Source organism: Melozone crissalis, unplaced genomic scaffold (assembly GCF_028551555.1).
Source record: "Melozone crissalis strain CALT ecotype California unplaced genomic scaffold, PUWL_Pcris_2 ptg000066l_1, whole genome shotgun sequence".
Taxonomy (NCBI): Eukaryota; Metazoa; Chordata; class Aves; order Passeriformes; family Passerellidae; genus Melozone; species Melozone crissalis.
Genome location: NW_026535844.1, coordinates 4,599,367 through 4,619,258, shown reverse-complemented (window position 1 = coordinate 4,619,258; position 19,892 = coordinate 4,599,367). Strand labels below are relative to the sequence as shown.

Genomic DNA, 19,892 nt, shown 5'->3' with positions numbered 1-19,892 from the left:
CGGCCTTGGAGATGCTGGAGCAATTGGTGACCGCATGTGACGAAGCCACTGCATTCCCCCGGGAGCTGCGGCGCAGGGTTTGGGACATCAAAGCTGCCCTGAAGGGGACAAATGAGCCGTCCCACGAGTTCCGTGTGACCTTGGCGGCCAAGGTGGCCGAGGCCGAGCGGCTGTGGGATGCCAGCGCCCGCCTGGCCAACGATCACCTGCTGCACACACTTTGGGACATGGAGGGCATCTACTGGGCTTCCTATTATGACCCTTGGCTTGATAACCATAGCCACCGTGAGGTGGCCGAGAAATGCCAAAGAGCCATCGAGGACATCCCAAGTCTGCTGTGGGAACAGTGATGTCACCACTGTGATGTCACTGGGGACAGTGACATCATCGGGGGCATCACTGGTGTCACTGTCCCCTCCCTACTCCCCACATGGGATTTGAGACAAATTTAGGGAATTTTCTGGGAATTTTCTTTGAAATTGTCCCAAATCCTGATGGGAATTCCTGGGGTACTGTCACTTGGGATGCTCAGGGACACGCAGGGACACTTTGGGGACACGCAGGGACATGCAGGGACATGGTAGCAGGTCAGGGGCTGAATGAGCCCCCTCGGTGCCTTGCAGCAGAGGCAGCTTTCCGCCGTGGCTGCAGTGGAGCCAGGTTATAAATGACAATATAATAATTGGCTTTTGCAATTCCTGTATTGGCTTTTGCAATTGTTTTTATTGATCACAAGTATTTTGCTATGGTGCTTGATATTGATACTGATGACTGATAATCCCTTGCAGCTGCTTGCTGGTACAATATAATCTATCCGTTGATGTGTGCACTGTGTTACCGATTTATTGTTTGCCTAATGGTGCCTTGAGTCCCTGCCTCTGCCCCCAGCCCCGTTATCATCAAGGACCCCCCTCCCCAATTTACCAGGGCCCCACCATTCACTGCTCCCCCCCTTCACCGATTCCCCCAAAGCACTGGGACCCGCCCCGATCCATGAGCTCCCTCCAGTGCGCCAGGACACGGACACCACCATCCATGGGACCCGACCCCCACCCCCCACCCCTCACTGCCCTCCCACTCACCAGGACCCCCCAATCCATGGGATCCCTCCCGCACTCACCAGGACCCTCCCGGCACCCCCCCATTGATCGAACCCCCCCGAAACGCCCCCAGCCCATCCCCGGCCCCCCCGAGCCCCCGGCCCGCGTTGGGCCCCGCTGGGGCCGCCGCTGAGCGGAGTCTGTCAATCAACAACGATCGGGCTTTTAGTCACGCCCACGGGGAGGCGGGGCCCCACGGGACGACCAATGGAGACTGGCAGAGAGGAGAGAGGGCGGGGATTGGAAAGGCGAGGGATGGGAGCGTAGAAAAGGGGCGGAGCCCCATAAGCGGTGGCCAATGGGGAGGGGAGAAGGCGGGGCCTGGGATGCAAAAAAAGGGGAGCGCGGGAAAAAGCGGGCAAAGAATGGGGGTGTGGGAAAGGGGCGGGGCCTGGAGGGAAACAAAAGTGGGCGTGGCTTGGCGGAGACGGAATGGGGCGGGGAAAGGGGCGGGGCCCAAAAGGAAAGGAAACTGGGCGGGGCCTGGCGAGCAAGGAATGGGGCGTGGGAAAGGGGCGGGGTTCCAAGCGGAGCCTGGGAATGGGAGAAAAAGAGACCCCTTGGGGACACTGGGGGGTTGTTGGGGACACCAAGGCTCCCAAGCCATCCCAAATCCTACTGGATCCCAAAGAATGACCCCAAATGGTCTCAAATCCCAAATCCTGGATCCAAAATTTCCCAGATCCCAAATGCCGCTGGATACCCCAAATCCAATCCTAAAAGGTCACAAATCCTGGATCCAAACCAATCCCAAAGCCCAGACCCCTACTGGATCTCCGAAAACAATCCACAAAAACCAATTTCAAATCAAAATCCTGGCAGGAAAATGGACAGGGATAGTGGGACAGGAAGGGGGACACTGGGCTGAGACTGGTGGCAATGGGATGAAGACATTGGTATGGGGACAATGGGGTGGTGGCACTGGGAGCACAGGGATGGAACTGGGCAGGTGGCACTGCAGCAGGACTGAGGACACTGGGCTGGAGCTGGGGACAATGAGAGGGGACTGGGAAGACTGGGATGGTGACATTGGTATGGGGAGAGTGGGGTGGTGGCACTGGGCTGGCACTGAGAGCACTGGGATAGAACTGGGCTGGTGGCACTGGGATGAACCTGGTGGCACTGGGATTGAACTGGGGACACTGGGGTGTGACAGTGGGGCAGCCCTGGGGACACTGGACTGCTGGCACTGGACTGGTGGCACTGGGATGGAACTGGGGACATGGGGACAGGGCTGGTGGCAGTGGCACAGGGACACTGGAATTGAACTGGTGCCACTGGGATTCAACAGGTGGCACTGGATGGGTGGCACTGCTGCGTCCCTGGTGCCACCTGTGCGGTGTCCCCGTGTCCCCACAGTGTCCCTGGGGTGGCTGAGGACGGTCACCTGCTGCTGGCCCTGCCCGCGGTGGCCGTGTCCATGCGGGGGGGGCGGGGGCCTGGTGTTGTGACGTCACCTCACCCCGCCCCTTTCCGGTGGGCGCCATTCCTTGGACATCGGCTCTGGCTCTGCGGGGAGATCGAACCGGCACCGAGAGATCAAAGGAACGATGGGAAGGGTTCCCCTGAGTGATGGATGCAAAACGAGCTTTGCCTTCACAAACAATCGGGGTTTGGGGGGTTAATGAATTAATTATTGCTGGCATCAGCAACCCAGTGCCAGCCCAGTGTCCCCAGTCCTGTCCCAGTGCCACCAGCCCAGCGCTCCCAGTGCCAGCCCAGTGCCACCGCCCCATTGTCCCCACACCAATGCCACCATCCCAGTGTCCCCATCCTGTCCCAGCGTCCCTGTCCCAGTGCTCCCATTTCTGTCCCAGTGTCCCCAGTTCCACCCCAGTGGCAAAACAGCAAAAAAGAAGAATTTATGAATTCTTCTCTCGTCACCAGAGAGTGAAAACACGACACGATTTAACTGAGAGGAGAAATAAAATAAATTGGTTTAATGCACAAGATAGCATGGAGGCAAGTCAAGGGTTAAAACCAAACAAAAGAACATCTGAACTCACAGGAATGTATGAAAATAATTTATATAGAATATAGAAAAATATATGCATAATTTTATATAAAAAGGAGCAAATTTTTAGTTAATATATTAATAATACATAAGTATAACATAAATTCTGTTAGTATAAAATATATTAATGTAAATATTTTTATCAAATATGTAATATTTCTATTGTATTACTCTATATAATACTAATATATATTTTGATTAACATTCTATTATGAATATTCATAAACCCTAATGAATATGCATGAAAACCTCTTTGAAGTAACAGGACATAAAGAACATGGCTTAATTAACGGTGAGCTTTTGGCAATTAGCACCAGAATTTTAACGTTTAACGAACTTTTATAAATATTTCAGTTCTGACCTGTGTTTCTCACAGGGGGTCCCGGCTGATAATGGGGGAGGGGCGGACAGGACTGAGCCCCAAGAGACCCCCCCAGTGCTGGGGACCCCCTGTGCCCCCCCAGCACTCGGAGCCCCCTGGTCCCACTCCCGGCTCCCCCCAGTCCCGGTGCTGCTCCTGGGGGTCCCGCGGCTCTGGGGGCTCAAAGGGGAGGGGGCAGAACCCCGGTGATGGGTGGGGGGCACAAAGGGGGGTCCCGGCCCGGTGCTCGGGGGGGTCGGTACACGAGGGGGGGTCCGGTCCCTGTCCCGGTGCTCGGTGAGGGGGGATCAGGGCACGAGGAGGGTCCAGTCCCGGTGCTGGTGCACAGGGGGTGCTCAGTGATTCGGGGGAGTGCCAGCGGCCCCAGTGCACGAGGGGGAGTCTCGGTTCTCGGTGATTTGGGGGGGTTTCTGGTGGTCCCAGTGCCTGAGGGGGGGTCCCAATGAACGATGACAGCACTGATTGATGGGGGGGTATCCGGTGGTCCTGGTGCACCAGGGGAGGGTCCCAGTTCCTGGGGGGGGTCCAGTGGTGCCGGTGCACGAGGAGAGGGAGGGAAACTGGAGGGTCCTGATGCCTGAGGGGGGGCCCTGAGGGGGGCATCCCGGTGCATGAGGACGGTGAAATTCGGGGGTCCCGGTGCTCAGGGGGGTCCCAGTGGGTGCTCAAGGACGGCGTGTGACAGAGAGAGAGACCCCGGTGACACCAGGGACCCCCACACAGTGACTGGGCCAGTCCTGGTGACACTCGGGCGTCTCTTGGTGAAACTTGAGGAACCGGTGGCACTCCGGAGGCTCGTGATGACATAAGGAGCTGGTGGCACTGGAGGTGCTCTTGGTGACACGAGAAGCTGGTGGCACTTGAGGAACTGGTGGCACTCGAGGGGCTCTTGGTGACACACAGCACTGTGGCACTCAAGGAGCTGGTGACACTCGACTGTCCACAAGTCTCTCCAGTGACATCACTGCACCAATGACATCACAGTGGTGACGTCACTGTCCCGGCAGCAGCCTTGGGATGTTCTCGATGGCTTTTTGGCACTGCTCAGCCACTGCACGGCTGCCGGGGCCACCCGGGCCACCGTGGCCACTATAGGAACTCAAGAGGAGGTCGTGGATGTACCCAAGTGTCCCCAAAAGGTGATGCTTGAACAGGCGGGCGCTGGCCTCCCGCACCTGCTCAAACTTGGCCACTTTCGCCACCAAGTGCTCAGGGACATTGGGGGATGCCTCTTTTGTCCCCTCCAGGGCAGCCTCAATGTCCCTGAGCTGGCACTCCATGTAACTGATAAACTCAGGCTTTGGGGAGAGGGGAGGTGTCAGGGACCTAGTGGCACTTACGGCCTCCTGCGATGACCCCTGTGCCCTCCCGGGCTCCCCTTTGTCCCCTCCCGGGAGGGCTCTGCTGTCCCCTCTGTCCCTCTGTCAACCCCCCGACCCCTCTGCTACCCCGCACTGTGGCTCCCGTGTGCTCCCCATTCCCCACTGCCCCCTCCCCCACCGTCGCACCTCTTGGGGCTCCATGCTCACTGGGGACACCTTGGGGACGCTCCGCTGGCGAAGGAGCCCCGGCACCAGCTCCGGTCCCGGCCCAGAACAGGCCCCGGGGTCGGCACCGGGAAAAGGCGGAGCCCCCTCAGGAGGGGCCGGAAAAGGGGTTGGGCGAGGTGACGTCACCGCCCGCCCTTTCCAGTACCGCCCCTGTCCATGGAAAGCGCCTGGATTTGGCCGTTTAGGTTGAATCCCAGGGGATTTAGGCTCAGTTGAAGGGGATTTAGGCTCCATCCCCAGGGGATTTAGGCTCCATCCCACCATTTCTAGGCGGATTCATTCCGCCGTTCCCGGCTGGATTTACGAGGGAACGCGGAGCGCTCTGAGGAGCCCGCAGAGTTGCCCTCAACAAACAGGGCCGCGCTGCTTCTCTCGCGAGACCTCTGGCGAGAAGCCCCCAAAGGCAGCGCGGACCAATCAGAAGCCGCGCCGGCCAGAAGTACTGGCAGAAGTTCCCGTTGCTTTGGCGTCGGCAGCTGCTTCCGGCGAACCCGCGGTGCATTGTGGGCATTGTGGTCCCCGTAGGGCCCAGCGGCGGAGGAGCGGGGCTGAGGCCGCGGAGGGGGAGGGGGCTGGGCGGGAATTTGGGGGCGCCGAGGGAGCCCCGGGACCTCCCCGGCCAGCGCGGGGAGAGGGGGAGGGGCGATGAGGGTGGGTTTGGAGGGGTTATGAAAGGATTGGGAGGGACTGAGGGAGAACTGGGGATCCTGAGGGGATGTGGGGTGTCCTGACGGCGTTTGGGGAGATCGAGAGGGAGAACTGGGGGTTGTGAGGAGGTTTGGGGGCTCCTGAGGGGATTGGAGGGGTTGTGAGGGGATTTTGGGGGGTGAGAGAGAGAACTGGGGATCCTGAGGGTATTTGGGGGGTTCTGAGGGGGTTTGGGTGGGATTGTGAGGGGATGTGAGGGGGCTGAGGGGTTGTGAGGGGGTTTGGGACGTGGTGAGGGGATGTGGAGGGTCCTGGGGGAGAATTCGGTATCCTGAGGGGGTTTGTGGGGCTCTGAGGAGATCTGGGAGGGTCTTGAGGGGATATGGGGAACTCATGATGAAATCTGGGGGGATTCTGAGGAGATTTTCGAGGGTCCTAAGGAGGATATGGGAGCCCTGCGGGGGACGTGAGGTACTGAGAGTAGTTTGGAGGATTGTGAGGGCATTCGGGGGCATTCTGAGTGGGTTTGGGAGGAATTTGGGAGTTTCTGACTAGATTTGGGGCATCCTGAGGGAATTTTGGAGATCCCCGAGTGGACTTTATGGGTCCCTGACTGGATTTGGGTTGGTTTGGGGTTATTTTGGGGAACCTGACTGGATTTTGTGGCATTTGGGGAATTTTGTGATCCCTGGCTGGATTTTGGGGTATTTTCAGGTAATTTTGGGGTCCCTGACTGGATTCTGGGAAGATTTGGGGTAATTTAGGAGTCTCTGATGGTATTTTGGGGTATTTTCAGGTGTTTTTGGGGTAAGTTTGGCCTTCTGACCGGATTTTGGGGTGCCTGCCCTGATTTTGGGATATTTTGGAATACCTGACTGGATTTTGGGGTATTTTCGGGTCATTTTGGGGTTCCTCACCAGATTTTGGCCATTTTGTGGTAATTTCATGGTCCCTGACCGAAGTTTGGGGATTTTTTTGGGGTATTTTGGAGTAATTTTGTGATCTCTGACTGGACTTTGGGGGTTTTTGGGGGTATTTTTGTAGGATAACAGGGGAAGGATGGTCGGGATGGAGAGAGACAAGAGATCTCTGAAGCCAGGTCATGGAACTTGGGGTTTATTGCAAAGGGCCTGGGTGCAGGGCCCTGCTGGGAGCTGCCAGGCACAGCTGGAGCAGGCCTGAGAGAGGGAGAAGAGTGGTGTTATATTTGCCCAATTATCCCATCATCAACAAAACCAAAAAATATTAAAGGTAGCAGCAATTTTCATTGAATAGCTTAGAATATATAAAATCGGATACACTTGAAATATTGACAATGTGATTTGGTTAAAATAAGGGATAATTTGGTTCCAATAATAGCACATAAGCAAAAAAAAAAAACCAAACAGCGAGGGGTACGGAGTGCAGGTCCCTTGGACCCCTGCACCCTCACATGCGAGCTTGCCAAGCGAAAATTCCCCCTTTTGTGCCATGTGTCAATGCCATCTCCTCCCATTTTCGAATCATCGCACTTCTACCTCCGCCCTCATCACCACCTTTACCGCGCATGCTCCACCGCTCGGTTTGGTGGTCAGACCCGTCTTTGGGGGTCGTCACTGATGAAGGCTCTCCTCTTCCTCGATGTCCTTTCATTCACCTTTGCGTTACACATTCACACCAAGCCAGTATAATGTAAGCCAAAACTAACATAATATTATATTTAAGCTTCAAAGCAATAAATCTCTTATAGCAGGCATTTTCATGAGATCCAACCAGATTTTCCTTTCTTTCTGGTAATTTTTAGTAACTGTTGTCTCTTGCTTTTTCCTGCCTTGAACATCTGCAGGAGGGGGGAGGGAATCGAAACCCTCCTCTCCCTTTCTTGGCATCACACCTTTTAACTGTTTTATAATTTCCAAATATTAATTACTGTATCAGTATTAGTTGCTGTTTCAATTTTGTACGAATCATACCTATTCAGCACACTTCTCATTATCCTGCTCTGAGTTTTTGGAGTTTTCTGTCAGAAATCTCTCCCCTCCCCCACTCATCCACAGGGCTTTGGGGCGGTTTTCTCTTTTTGGGGGAAATCAAAACGATGCCCTGATTCTCATAATTAGGGGTAGGAGAAGTCAGGCTCCAGGGCTTCCCGCTGAGCCGGAGCCACCGTAGCCGCAGTGCCGGAAAGCCGTGGCGGGAGCAGCGGAGAAGTTTGTTTGTGTTTTCAGCTCAATCCCCCTCGGGCCCGGGCCCGTTCCAGGGCTGTTCCTCAGCTCCGGCTCTGCCCTCACGCAGCCCGGGGGGCCCGGAGAGGGGGGGGGCGGGGCTGTGCCGTGTGCAGAGCCCGCCCCTGGCTGGGATTGGGCGACGTTGCCGTCAGTCGTGGTTGTGGCGCGCTGATTGGTGGGAGCGGGGCGGAGCAGGGCCCCGGTGGCGGGCTGAGGGCGGCCGTGGCTGGGCAGCGGCGCCATTGTCGGAGCGCTTGTGCGGGCCCGTGAGCGGCGGCAGCGGCCGGAGCGCGGTGAGGCGGCGGCGGAGCTCGGAGGCGGCCGCAGCGCAGGTGGGAGCCGCGCTGGGTTGTGCGGGGTCTCGGGGCTGGCTGCGGGCCTCGGGGGCGGCAGGGGGCTCGGGCGGGTTCGTTGTGCCGTGTCCGGCCCGTGTTGCCGCTGGCGTGAGGGCGCTGCGGGAGCGGCTGCCCGCGGTCTCCTTGCGGCCGCTGCCTCGGCAGGAGCCGCTGCCGGAGCAGCGCTGGCTCGGCCCGGTTGCTGTGGCTGGGACAGAGGGGGCTGCCCCGTGTCCGGGGCTGTGCGGGGAAATTCCCGTGGCCGGAGGTTTGTGTGCGCAGAGGAGACAGAGGAGTCCTGTAAAAGTGACTTTATTGCTGAGCAGAGGGAGAGGCCGAGGGGCATTTGCCGTGCGCTCTCTGCCGTTGTTGTATTTCGCAGCCTCCTTTTTATCCTCATTTTCCCGGCCTCATCTCCCTCTCCCTTTGCCCCCTGGCTGAGGTGCTTGGAAGTTTCAGACCTCCCGATCCGCCAACTGCATGTCCTCGTTAATGTGCACCCCCACTTTTGTCTAACAGCCGATATTCACGGCTCTGTTAAGTCTTTGTTCTTCTGGAAGTTCAGGAATTTAGCGGGACTTTTGAGAGCGGGAGTGCAGTTAATTAGTAACATTTATTGAAGCTGGTGGTTTCGCCCTTTACTTCCTTATCTACGAGTCTCTGGCCCCTCGCTCAGCTGCTGAATTAGCTGCACTCTCTAGATGTGGAGCATGGTAAAAAGATGAGTTGCTGTCGCACATCCGAGGAGAAACAGCATTCATTTAACCCATGGTCTGCCAGGGAGCCACAAAACCGTGTCCCCTTCCCATCCTTTCCACGTTTGGAGCAATACATGAGCTGCTTTGTTATTTCAATTGTTGATTTTTTTTTCACCACTTTTCCTTTGTCATCTATTTGCCAACAGCAGTTTGAGTCATTTAATTTTCCACAAACTCCTCTTTTTTATGCTAAAAGGTAATCTGATCCCATCCCATGGTGAAGTGGTGTGTTCCTCATTTCAGTGGATTGGTCGGCAGGAAGGTCCGGAGCTGGAGCTGTCTGGTTGGTTATTCCGAGGACAGCTTGTAATCTAATGATGCCATTGAAATGAGAAATGGGTTCTGTGGCTCCTGATATGAATTGGTTCGGGTTCCTAGGGGCTGGTCCATGGTGTTGTAGGATTTGTTCTGCTGGCCATTCATCTTTTCCCCATTTTTGGCCGTTCTCTCCAGCCAGGGCTGCATCAGTTGACTGCTCTTCTCTAAATAAATCATCAAATCCATGGATTCCCAACTGATTTCCCTGAATTTTTGGTAGCAAAACATCCCCAGTGCTCTAATACATCCCCAGTGCTCTAATATACCCTATATAACACAGACAATGACAGCACATGTTGAAGTGGGCAGAGGGCTGATTCCCTCCATTTATTTATAGTGAAGTTTTCCCAACACTCTCCATGTGCTGTTTCCCTTTGCAGCTTCACCCGTTTGTGTTGCAGGGTCAGATATCCTCCCCCTGGGCTCTGCCTTGAGCTGTGCAAATTCCATCAGTGCAAGCAGGCAGAGCTTGGGGTGAGGGGCAGAGGGAATCAGCCCAATTCCTGCCCCGGGCAAGAGGCCCAGGTGCATTGTCCACACTTTGCCCAGCAGTGTTCATTTACATTTCTAAAGCTCCTCTGCAGGCTGCCTGGAATGGAGCTTCTCTTCCTGCTGCTGGGCAATGTTGATGTTTTGTTGCTGGTCGTTATCTCTGTGGGTGTCTTTTGGGCTATTCCCAGTCTGTTCAGATGTTAAACTCATCTCCATTGAATGGTGTAACTCCCATTAAATTAAACCTTTTAAATTCCTTTCCCAATGGAAAACCTTTGAGTAGAGAAACCTTTCTGAGCACAAAAATAAGGTTTAAAAGAACCAAATTCGGTACATTTTGCAGCAGTGCTATGGTAGGCAGCCCAGAGTGTGGGTGTCCGTGAGCCCCAGAGTGGAATTGTGCCGTGGTGTTCCCCAGCAGCTGTGGCAGTGCAGGCCCAGCCAGCGCTGAAGCTGCAGCAGTGGCAGCAAGGCTTGGCCCCAGGGGCTGGAGATGGCAGAGGAGGGTGGCCAGGATTGCAGAGGATTCCAGGCGAGGATCTGTGGGCAGGCGCAGGGGCTTGGCCCGCTGTGGAGCCCTGGCTGCTGCTGCGTTGCCTTCAGGGCAGGCTCAGGGGCGGCCTGCCATCGTCCTGCTGCGGGCGGGAAGTGCAAATCTGCGGGGCTTCAGAGCCCTTGAGGCCAGGCTGAGGGGTCCCCCCATGTTGAGCTGTGCTGGTGGCTTTTTCTGGCCTCAGGGACACTTGGCATGGGCCCCTTGGCCACCAGTGGTGCTGCTTTGCACTCCTTAGGCAGGAGCCGATGTCCTGGCTGGGTGTTGGCAGCAGCAAAGTGCCAGGGCAGGCTCTGTGCCAGCCCAGCTTCCTGTGGGAGAATGTGCCTTGATATCTGCTCCAGTGGTTGCTGAAGCAGTGAGAATTGCTTTTGCCCCCCTGTTAGGTGCCATGTTGTCAGCAGAAGATATTGAAGCCTTCCTGCTCAGGGCATTTCAGTGCCAGGCTCTCACAAGCACCCACAGCTGCGCGGGTTGAGCTGAGCATGGGGCGGTGACCTGCGCTGTGTCTGATTCCCCTTCCTTAATAACAGCCTGTCTTGTAGCTCTTTTCCCTTCTGCTGCCCCTGCAGAGCCATCCACAAACACATTTTCTCCCTCAGGCCAGGGAATGTCCCATCATCAATCTGTCCCAGCCTGGGTCTGGAGCTCTGTCCCTTGAGTGCAGTCCTGGGTTCCTTGCCAGCCCCCCTCCAGGCTGTTCAAACAGGAGGCTGGGTTAAACCCTTGCCCTGTCCTCAGTTCTAAATCCTCCTGTGCCATTGAACAAGTTTCATACTGTAATAACCGAGCCCTGCTCATCCATTTAGAGGCTCTTTTCGTTGTCAGACCTTTAACTTGATGTCAGACTTGAACTATAGGATATCCTATGTAGGGTTAAACATTTTAGGAGAAGAATTCCTTAGGCAAGACCCTGTTTAACATCCACCTGTAATTCAAATTCTTTTCCCTGTCTGGAAGGACCAGGCCAGCCGCCTCAGGTAACCTTCATTTTAACACTTGAAAATTCTGTGTTTCCTCCTCCTGTCCATCCATCTAGTTTGTTGACTGGCAGGATAGGAGTGTTATAGGGAGACATCCTTGGCTCCAAAAGCCCTGCCTTTAACAGGGACTCAATCCCAGGCTCTTAGCCCTTCCTTCCCTCTCTTGGAAGAGGATATTGCTTTTCCTGGTTGCTTTAAAGTAATTTGTAGAGGCTCCATATCTAATTTTCCCTCTTTCCCTGGGGCTGCCTACACTTCTGGGTTCACTTCAGCAGGGGCCTTGTCAGATTTTGGCACAAAGGTAGAACAGAACTAGCCTCTGTATCGCCTTTTACAGTATTAAAATCCAGCTCTCAAATTCCTTCCTAGGTAATTACAATCACAGGAGAAACAAAAAGGAATTCATTTATTTCAAACCTATCCCCCACAGCTTCTGATAGTGGTTGAACAAATCATACCTGCTTATATTTGCCTCTCATTCCCTTAAAAATTAAAATATTCCTTTACTATTTTCCCCTTTAGGTCTGAGATTCAGAGTGGATTGAGAGGCCCCTGTGTCCATCAGGAAATGCCTGCTCTCAGTGCAGACCCACCCTGAATGTTCTCAAGGGCTCCAGTGTGGAGGGTCCCTGGTGTGATGGGAGCTGTGACAGCCCTGCCAATCCATGTCCATCAAGGGGTGGACTTGCTGGTCCTGAGGGTGCTGCTGTCTGTGTTTGCAGTGTCCTTGTGCCCTGCAGCTGGAGCCCTGGTTCCTTGCCAGGGGCTGTTTGGGTGGGCTCTCCCCTGGTGAGGAGGGCAATGCCTCTGCCAGGTGCTTGTGGCCGAGCCCGTGCCCTGGGTGCTGGGACCCCCCTGGGCCCTGGGGTTGATCCCTCAGGGACTGTAGGAACTGTGCCCTGGCCTTTGCCTTCAGCTTGGCCTTTTGCTGCTCCCTTCTTGCATTCACCTGCTGTGCCTTTGTGCCCAAGTGCTGCAGGGCCTTCTTGTGCCCCTCCTGCAGCCCCCCTCAGTGCCTGTGGGTGCTTGTCTTGCTTTACAAGAGAGGTGTCTGCTCGGGAAGGCAGAAAAAGCCTCTCTTGGAATGGAGAATGCAAACCCCCTCCCTTTTCGTTTTTAGACTAGTGAAATGAAGGGGCTCTCAGGCAAAGATATGGGAATAGGAATACCAGTTCTTTACTAGTGTGTATAATAAAGCAAACAAACACCAACAGCTGCGGCACTGACAGCAAACAGAGCCCGGACCCAGTCCCGGCCTTTGGGCTGCGGCGCTTTCCCCTTGGGTGCAGTTCCAGGCACGGCTGGCAGGGGCGCTGGTGGCTCCCGCGGGGCGGGGCAGCGCATCCCTCCCATGGGAACCTCTCTGAATGGAAATAGAGCAATCCCTTCATCTAACTCTTTCACTTTTTTCCCTTCTCAAGCCTTTCTCCCATGTTTTGAGAAAGAATTTGGAGAGGGCTGTCTTTTAACTGGGCTGCTAGTGTTTCAATAAGGTGCTTCCTGTGCAGGGAGAAAGTTTCCTGGACAGCCGGAGCTGTGGTTACCAAGGGGACGTAACTCAGAGCAGGATGGGGTCAGGGGAGGATATCCCGCCGAGGCTGGGTCGGAGTGTGGGCAGGGTCTGCTGCCGGAATTGCCAGAGGGGGATCTTCCCGTGGAGCCCGAGGCGGAGCGTGGGTAGCCCCCACATGGCTGATGGCGGCTGATCCGGCAGCTGCCGGCAGAGCAAAGGCAGGTGGGAGAGCCCGGCAGCAGCGGCGGTGCCCAGCGCAGGTGGCACAGGCAGGGCAGCCGGGGATGGGATGGCTGGGACCCCCCCTGGGTGCGGTGGGCGCGGTGACCTCGGAGCAGGCGGCAGGACAGAGCAACCCCCATCTTCCCCAGCATGGCCGGCAGGGCGGCCGCGGGCCAGGCAGTGGGAGCAGGGCACACAAATTGAGCGACAGCGCCAGGGCAGGTGGAGCTGCCCTGGGCAGTGAGGCCGCACCTGGGATGGAAACTGGGGCAGGCGGAGCTGAGGCGGGCAGCGAGCCGGGACCCGGGACAGGCGCCTCGACCGCGAACGGAGGGGGCAAGACCTGCAGAGGATCCCGCTCTCTTTCTGATTGTTCCTCTTCTTCCCCTCCCTTTCATTTCCCCCTTTTTTTTTTTTTTTTCCTCTGGTGTTTCTGATACTTTAAAGATTTTTATTCTCCTAAAATCTCCTGTCTAACATGTGGCATATTCTCTTTCTTCTAGATTAAACGATTTTTTTTGCAAATAAATCCAGGGCCTGACAAATCTAAACTTCTGCATGGATACTTTGAAATGGTCAACCAGCTAGCTCATGACTTCCAAATGTTGTTTTTCTCTTCACCTTTTTATTTCTCGTTCGGCAAATTAAACATCTTTCATTTACTGGCTTTGCTGCTCCAAAAATCCCAGTGCACCCGTAGTTGCTTAAAAAATGATCACACAAACCTTGAGTACCCCAGTGGGTTTTCTGATGCAAGTCTTCTAGTATTTTCCTAGTAAGCACATTTTATTATGAAATTGTCTTCCATCAAGAAGTTTCCATTTCCATGATTTATTTTTTTCACTTCCTATCTTGTTTAATTATTTTCTCTCGGCTTCCCTAAACTTTGAAATTTCCAGCTTTTCCTCCTTTGGAGTTATTATTAACATAACTCTTTTATCTCCATCTTCTACTGCATCCTTAGCTTTGTGATGTGCCCCCAGTTTGCCCAGTTTGCCTCTCCTTTAGCCCGGGCCGGGTTCCCCCCGCCCGCAGTGGCTGGAGCAGCCGAGAGCCCTGCTCTGCCCATCCCGACCTGTCCCGGCTCCATCCGCGCTCCTGCCGCGGGCTGCGAGGGCTGCGGGAACGGGGCACCGAGGGTGTGGCTGCTGCTGGGGGAGGAGTAGGAGGCAGGAAAGGGCAGGGATGAAGGGGGAGGAGGAAGTGGAGATAAGACAGAGGAAGAGGAGGAGGAGGGGGAACGGAAGAGGAGGAGTGGGAGGAAGAGGTAGAGGAGGGACAAAGGCGGATCAAGGCTGAGCCAAGGGAACCACACAGTCGATCCCTGCCTGAATTCGCAGCCCCCACCTCTGGGATCATCGCCCACCAGTCGCGCTGGTGAGCGGACAGGGGGAGCTTGGCCTGGATATCCCAGGGGGTCCATGGGTTGGGTTTTTTGGGGATGTTTGGAGAATGAAGAAGTCCAAGGCTGAGCGGAAAAGGCCCCTTGGGGGGACATCGGGGGGTGGCGGTGGCGGCTGCCGGCAGAGGCAGCCTGGAGGAGCAGAGCCCTGTGTCCCCCAGGAGCCCAAAGTGGGGAGCCCAGAGAGGGGGGAGCGCCGCCATTGGCGGGAGCCTCAAGAGCCTGGAGAGGGGCAGGGGGGACTCCTTGGAGCCGCTGCAGCCCAGAGCAGAGAATGAGGGGAGAAGGGAGCCCGGGAACCCAAACAGCCCTGGCATCCCGAAATGGGGAGAGCGATGCGGGGGGAGCTTTTGGCATTGGTGGGACTGCCAGCAGCCTGGGCAGGGCGAGCACCGAGGAGAATGGGGACCCCCAATCCAAGTGTGACCCTCAGCCGCTGGGACAGGGGGAACTCCCTGAACACCAGAGGGGAGGGACCAGGGACGGGGAAGCCCTGGAAGGCTTTTTCAGGGCTGAATCTTGGTGTTTGGGAGGTTTTTCTGGAGCCCAGGCTGCCAGTGATTCCAGAGATGGACCCGGGCAGGGGGACCTTCAAACTCAATGTGTGTTGGCGAAGATGAAACAGGAAAACCTTATAAATACGATTGTCTGGCAAAAGACTTTGATGACATAGAAAGTATAAGGAAGACTGAAATGAAAGCAAGCTCTGAGATACCTTTGTTAGTGAATAACTGGAAAACAAAGCTGTGGCCCGACTGAAGGTAATCCCCTTTTGATGAAACAATTCCCTCTGCTTGCAGACAGATCCAAGTTTCAAAGCAGACTCTACTAGCTCAGCAGAAGGGGTCCAAAGAGGAGTTTTTAGGGTTTAAAATGTAACACAGTATGGTGATGTAATGATTTTTACAGGCTGTATGTAAATAGGATGTGTATCTTGTACTAGATTGGTTAGTGAGAACTAGAATATTCAACACAGAAGAAGATTTATTGTATTGTAATGGGAACCTTACTCTCTTATGCTTTTGCTCTCTTACTTTGTTATCCTCTCATCCTCTCTACCCCTCTCTTCTCTCGGGCCTGCTCCGAGCTGTGCCTGGCAGCTCCCAGCAGGGCCCTGCACCCAGGCCCTTTGCAATAAACCGCAAGTTCCACGACCTGGCTGCAGAGATCTCTCATCTCCGTCTGTCCCGACCGTCCTACCCCCCGACACTCCTACAAATGTGCTCATCCCTTGTTTTCTCCAAACCAGGATTTCCCATTGCCAAGGCCTGGGAGGCTGCAAGGAAGAGGAAGATGCCCCGGGACACTGAGGCAGGTGAGGAGGAAGTCAGTGTCCCTTTCCCCTCTGTGCTGCTCCATCTCCCAGCCCAGCACAGCCCCGGCTGCAGCTCAGCCCTGGGGGGATCTCCTTGCCCTTGCCTGTGGCACGGAGGCAAATCCCATCCTGTCCTTGTCCTTCCTCCCCCAGAGCAGGAGCTGAGCATGGAGAGCAGGGAGGACAAATGCCCGCGGCAGAACCTGGTGGAAGAGGCCGTTTTGAGTGGCTCCACGGCACAGGAAGCCAATGGGGAGGAAAAGCCCCGGAGATGCCGCACGAGGAGGGGCTGCAAACGCAGCAGGCGGGGATCTGAGGGGGAAAGAGCCAGCCTGGGCCGGGAAGGCGGCCGGAGACGGAGCCAGAGCTCGGAGCTGGTGCTCCATGAGCAGCTCCATGATGGGGAGAAGCCCCACACGTGTGTGGAGTGTGGGAAGAGCTTCAGGCGGAGCTCTGACCTGCTTGTGCACCAGAGGATCCACACTGGGGAACGGCCCTACGAGTGTGAGGAGTGTGGGAAGAGCTTCAGCATGAGCTCCCACCTGATCAGGCACCAGAGGACCCACACTGGAGAGAAGCCCTATGAGTGTGGGGAGTGTGGGAACTGCTTCAGCCGGAGCTCCAGCCTGATCAGGCACCAGAGGATCCACACTGGGGAACAGCCCTACGAGTGTGGGGAGTGTGGGAAGAGCTTCAGCTGGAGCTCCAGCCTGATTGTGCACCAGACGATCCACACTGGGGAGAGACCATACAAGTGCTCCGAGTGTGGGATGTGCTTCAGCCACAGGTCCAGACTGATCCAGCACCAGAGGACCCACACTGGGGAGAGGCCCCATGAGTGTTCCAAGTGTGGGAAGAGGTTTAAGACCAGCTCCCATCTCCACCAGCACTATCAGAGTCACACGGAGGAGAGGCCCTTCCAATGCCCCGACTGCGGGAAGGGATTCACGCGCAACTCCCACCTCATCACCCACCGGCGCATCCACACCGGGGTGAGGCCCTACGAGTGTGATAAATGCAGGAAGGGGTTTAAGACCAGCTCCCATCTCCTCCTGCACTATCGGATTCACAGAGAGGAGAGGCCCTTCCAATGCCCCGACTGCGGGAAGGGATTCAAGCACAACTGCAACCTCGTCACCCACCGGCGCATCCACACTGGGGAGAGGCCCTATGAGTGTCCCCAGTGTGGGAAGAGCTTCTCACACAGCTCTCACTTGACCAAACACCAGCGGAGGCACCAGTAGGGGAAGCCCTGCGAGTGCCCCGAGTGCGGGCAGAGCTTCGTGCGCTGCTCCAGCTCCATCCCCCACTGGAGGAGGCACTTTGGGCACAGCCCATATGAGCCACATTCCCTGTGATCCATGTTGAGAACACACCTGGCTGCTTCACCTTTTAATTTCACCTTAATTTTTTTCTATTCTCCATCTCTTTGCACTGCAATAGCCAAGAGGAATAGATCTGTCACCTCCAAACCACTCAAATCCCAGTGAAAACAGCTCAATCTTACCCCAAAAAGAGCTCAAACCCACCTCAAAAAACTCAATCCCATGCCAAACTCACTCGATTCTGCAGCCATCAGGCTGAGATGAGGCTGGGAGGTGATTTAGAGTTGTGGGATCTCAATTAGAGTGGTGGGATGGAGATTGTGTGGGGCTGGGTGTGTGGGATGTATTTGACAGCAAATAAAACTCTGAGACTTACTGATTTCTCTCCCGTTCATGTTCAGTCTGTTGCAGTTCTGTTTGCAGAGTGCTGCCTTCTCAGCTCATTGTCTTGGTGTCCCCTTTTCTCTCCTGCCTCTCTTTGCCTGCTATGTTTCTCTCTCAGTGTCTCCCTGGACCCACGGACCACCAGAGACCCTGTCCTGATTTAACTGACTCAGACACCACCAGAGACCCTCCCTATATTTAATTGCCTCAGGAACCACCCAATACCCTCCCCTGATTTATTCCCCCAATGACCACCAAAGACCCTCGCCGGATTAAATTGAACCCTCCCCTGATTTAATTGACCCCTGCCACCAAAGACCCTCTCCTGATTTAGTTGACCTTTTCCTGATTTATTGACCCCTCCCCTGAATTGACCCCTCCCCTGATTTAATTTACCCTTTCCCTGTTTTAATTCCCCTTCCCCTGATTTATTTGACCCCTGCCCTGATTTAGATGACCCCTCTGTCCCCACAGACCCTCCCCTGATTATTTATTATTTTATTTCCCAATTGTTATTTTAATTCCCAGTCCCAGGAGCTGAAGTCCTAAAGGCTGGCAGGGAAATGTCTCTGTAGGACTTTGCTCCATTTCCCTTCAAGGGCGGGAACATCTTTCCCTGGCTGGGAGCTGGAATTGCAGACTTTTGGAATGTGTGCAGGGCAACACGGACTGGGATCAAACATGGACTAGGATCAGATAGGGGTTGGGATCAAATATGGACTAGGATCAAACAGGGACTGGGATCAAATATGGACTGGGATCAATTATTGATTGGAATCCTACAGTGTAGGATAAACTGGACTGAGCTTATATAGACTGAGGTCAAATACGGGCTGGGATCACATATGAATTGGGATAAAAAATGGACTGGGATCAAATATGGACTAAAATCAACTATGGACTGGGATAAACTGGACTAGGATCAAATCAGGATTGGGATCAACTTTGGACTGGGATCAAATATGGCCTGGATCAAATATGACAGATTTTATGGACTGGGATCAAATATGGACTAGGATAAGCTATGGACAGGGATTAAATATGGACTGGGATCAAATTTGGATTGGGATCAAATGGACTGGGTTCCTACAGACTGGGATAAACTGGACTGAGATTATATAGATGTCGCAGCTTGAGAGGAAGTTAGTTTTCTGGGATATGAAGTGGTCAGGCCAGTAGGTGATCACATTTGAATACTGGCACCTGGTTTGGCCGCAGGGGACATTGGATACCCCTCTGAGAACTCAAGGGTTAAAAAGCAGAGCACTCCGGGGGAAGCTCTCTTGGGTTCCAGCCAGGGAAGCAGGTCGGGCCTCCCCTGCCCCGCTCCTGGCTGGTTTGGGGCTGGGTGAGGTAGGCCTGTCCCGAGGATGGAAGGGTGGAAGAGCCCCGATAGGCATCGGGCAGCCACACCTCCCCCCCAGGAGACAGAGAGAGACAGAGTGCCTGTGCCACCGTGAAATTTGATATCCTGTGCTGGCAGCACAGCCCGGCTGGCGGAGAAGGGCGGGGGGATGCAGCGAGAAAGGGCCGGCAGCTGTGGGAGCTTTGTATGGGCAGAGCCCGAGCTTTTAACCCTTTTTCGGACAAGGAAAACTTTGCAGAACATTAACCTTTCCTAGAAGAGAGATAAGAGATGAAATGGAGGAAGGAAATGTGCAAGTATGAAGGTCTGGGCAAGTGAAAGATGTCAGGAGAGTAGAGAAGAATCTTAGGTGGGAAGAGATGATGGAGTGGCCTTAGCTGGACTTTTCCTGTATGGCCATGGACAGAACCATGTTTCCTGTGACACAGAGACTGCATCCAGGGGGAGGCAATGGCTCAGAGTCAAGAGGGTTCAGTGTTGGTACCCCTCGGCCTCAGGGGATGAAATTTGGGGGGCACAAGTGTCCCAAAGGTGAGACTGTGCCCTTTTTGGAACGGGACAAAGCATCCTTAAAAGGACAACCCTAGAAGCAGCTCTGGTCCATGTGCAGTGGTGAGAGCACTGGACATGGAAGGAAGAGGTCACGTTTGCAGATGTTCTCCAGGCAGTGCCAGAGTGACATGGAAACACACGAGGTTTCAGTGGTGCTTCCTTTGTAGAAAGCGAAGGGAGACGACCCATCCTTTGATCAGCATCGAACTCCGATTTATTGATCCAACATGCACATTTTATAACCGTGTTAATTAAGTTCATACATATTGCAAAACCTGAGCTCATCATTGGTTACAGATTACACACCAACCCCTCCTTTTGTTTTCAATACCTGTGGTTTGTTATTGAGACGAAGACTTGTTTTTCTCATCCTGTTATGAACGGTTCTCAAGGCCTCCATGTTTGTCACTCTGCTTTCCCATAACCATCCAAGGACAAGATATTTACTTGTTATTGAAGAGAAGCCTGAGAAC

General features: G+C 54.7%; 1 pseudogene; it reads left to right on the top strand.

Moving 5' to 3' along the window:
- The window catches only part of LOC128945560 (uncharacterized), a 1,627,138-nt pseudogene that overhangs the window by 1,368,250 nt on the left and 238,996 nt on the right, over positions 1-19,892 (top strand).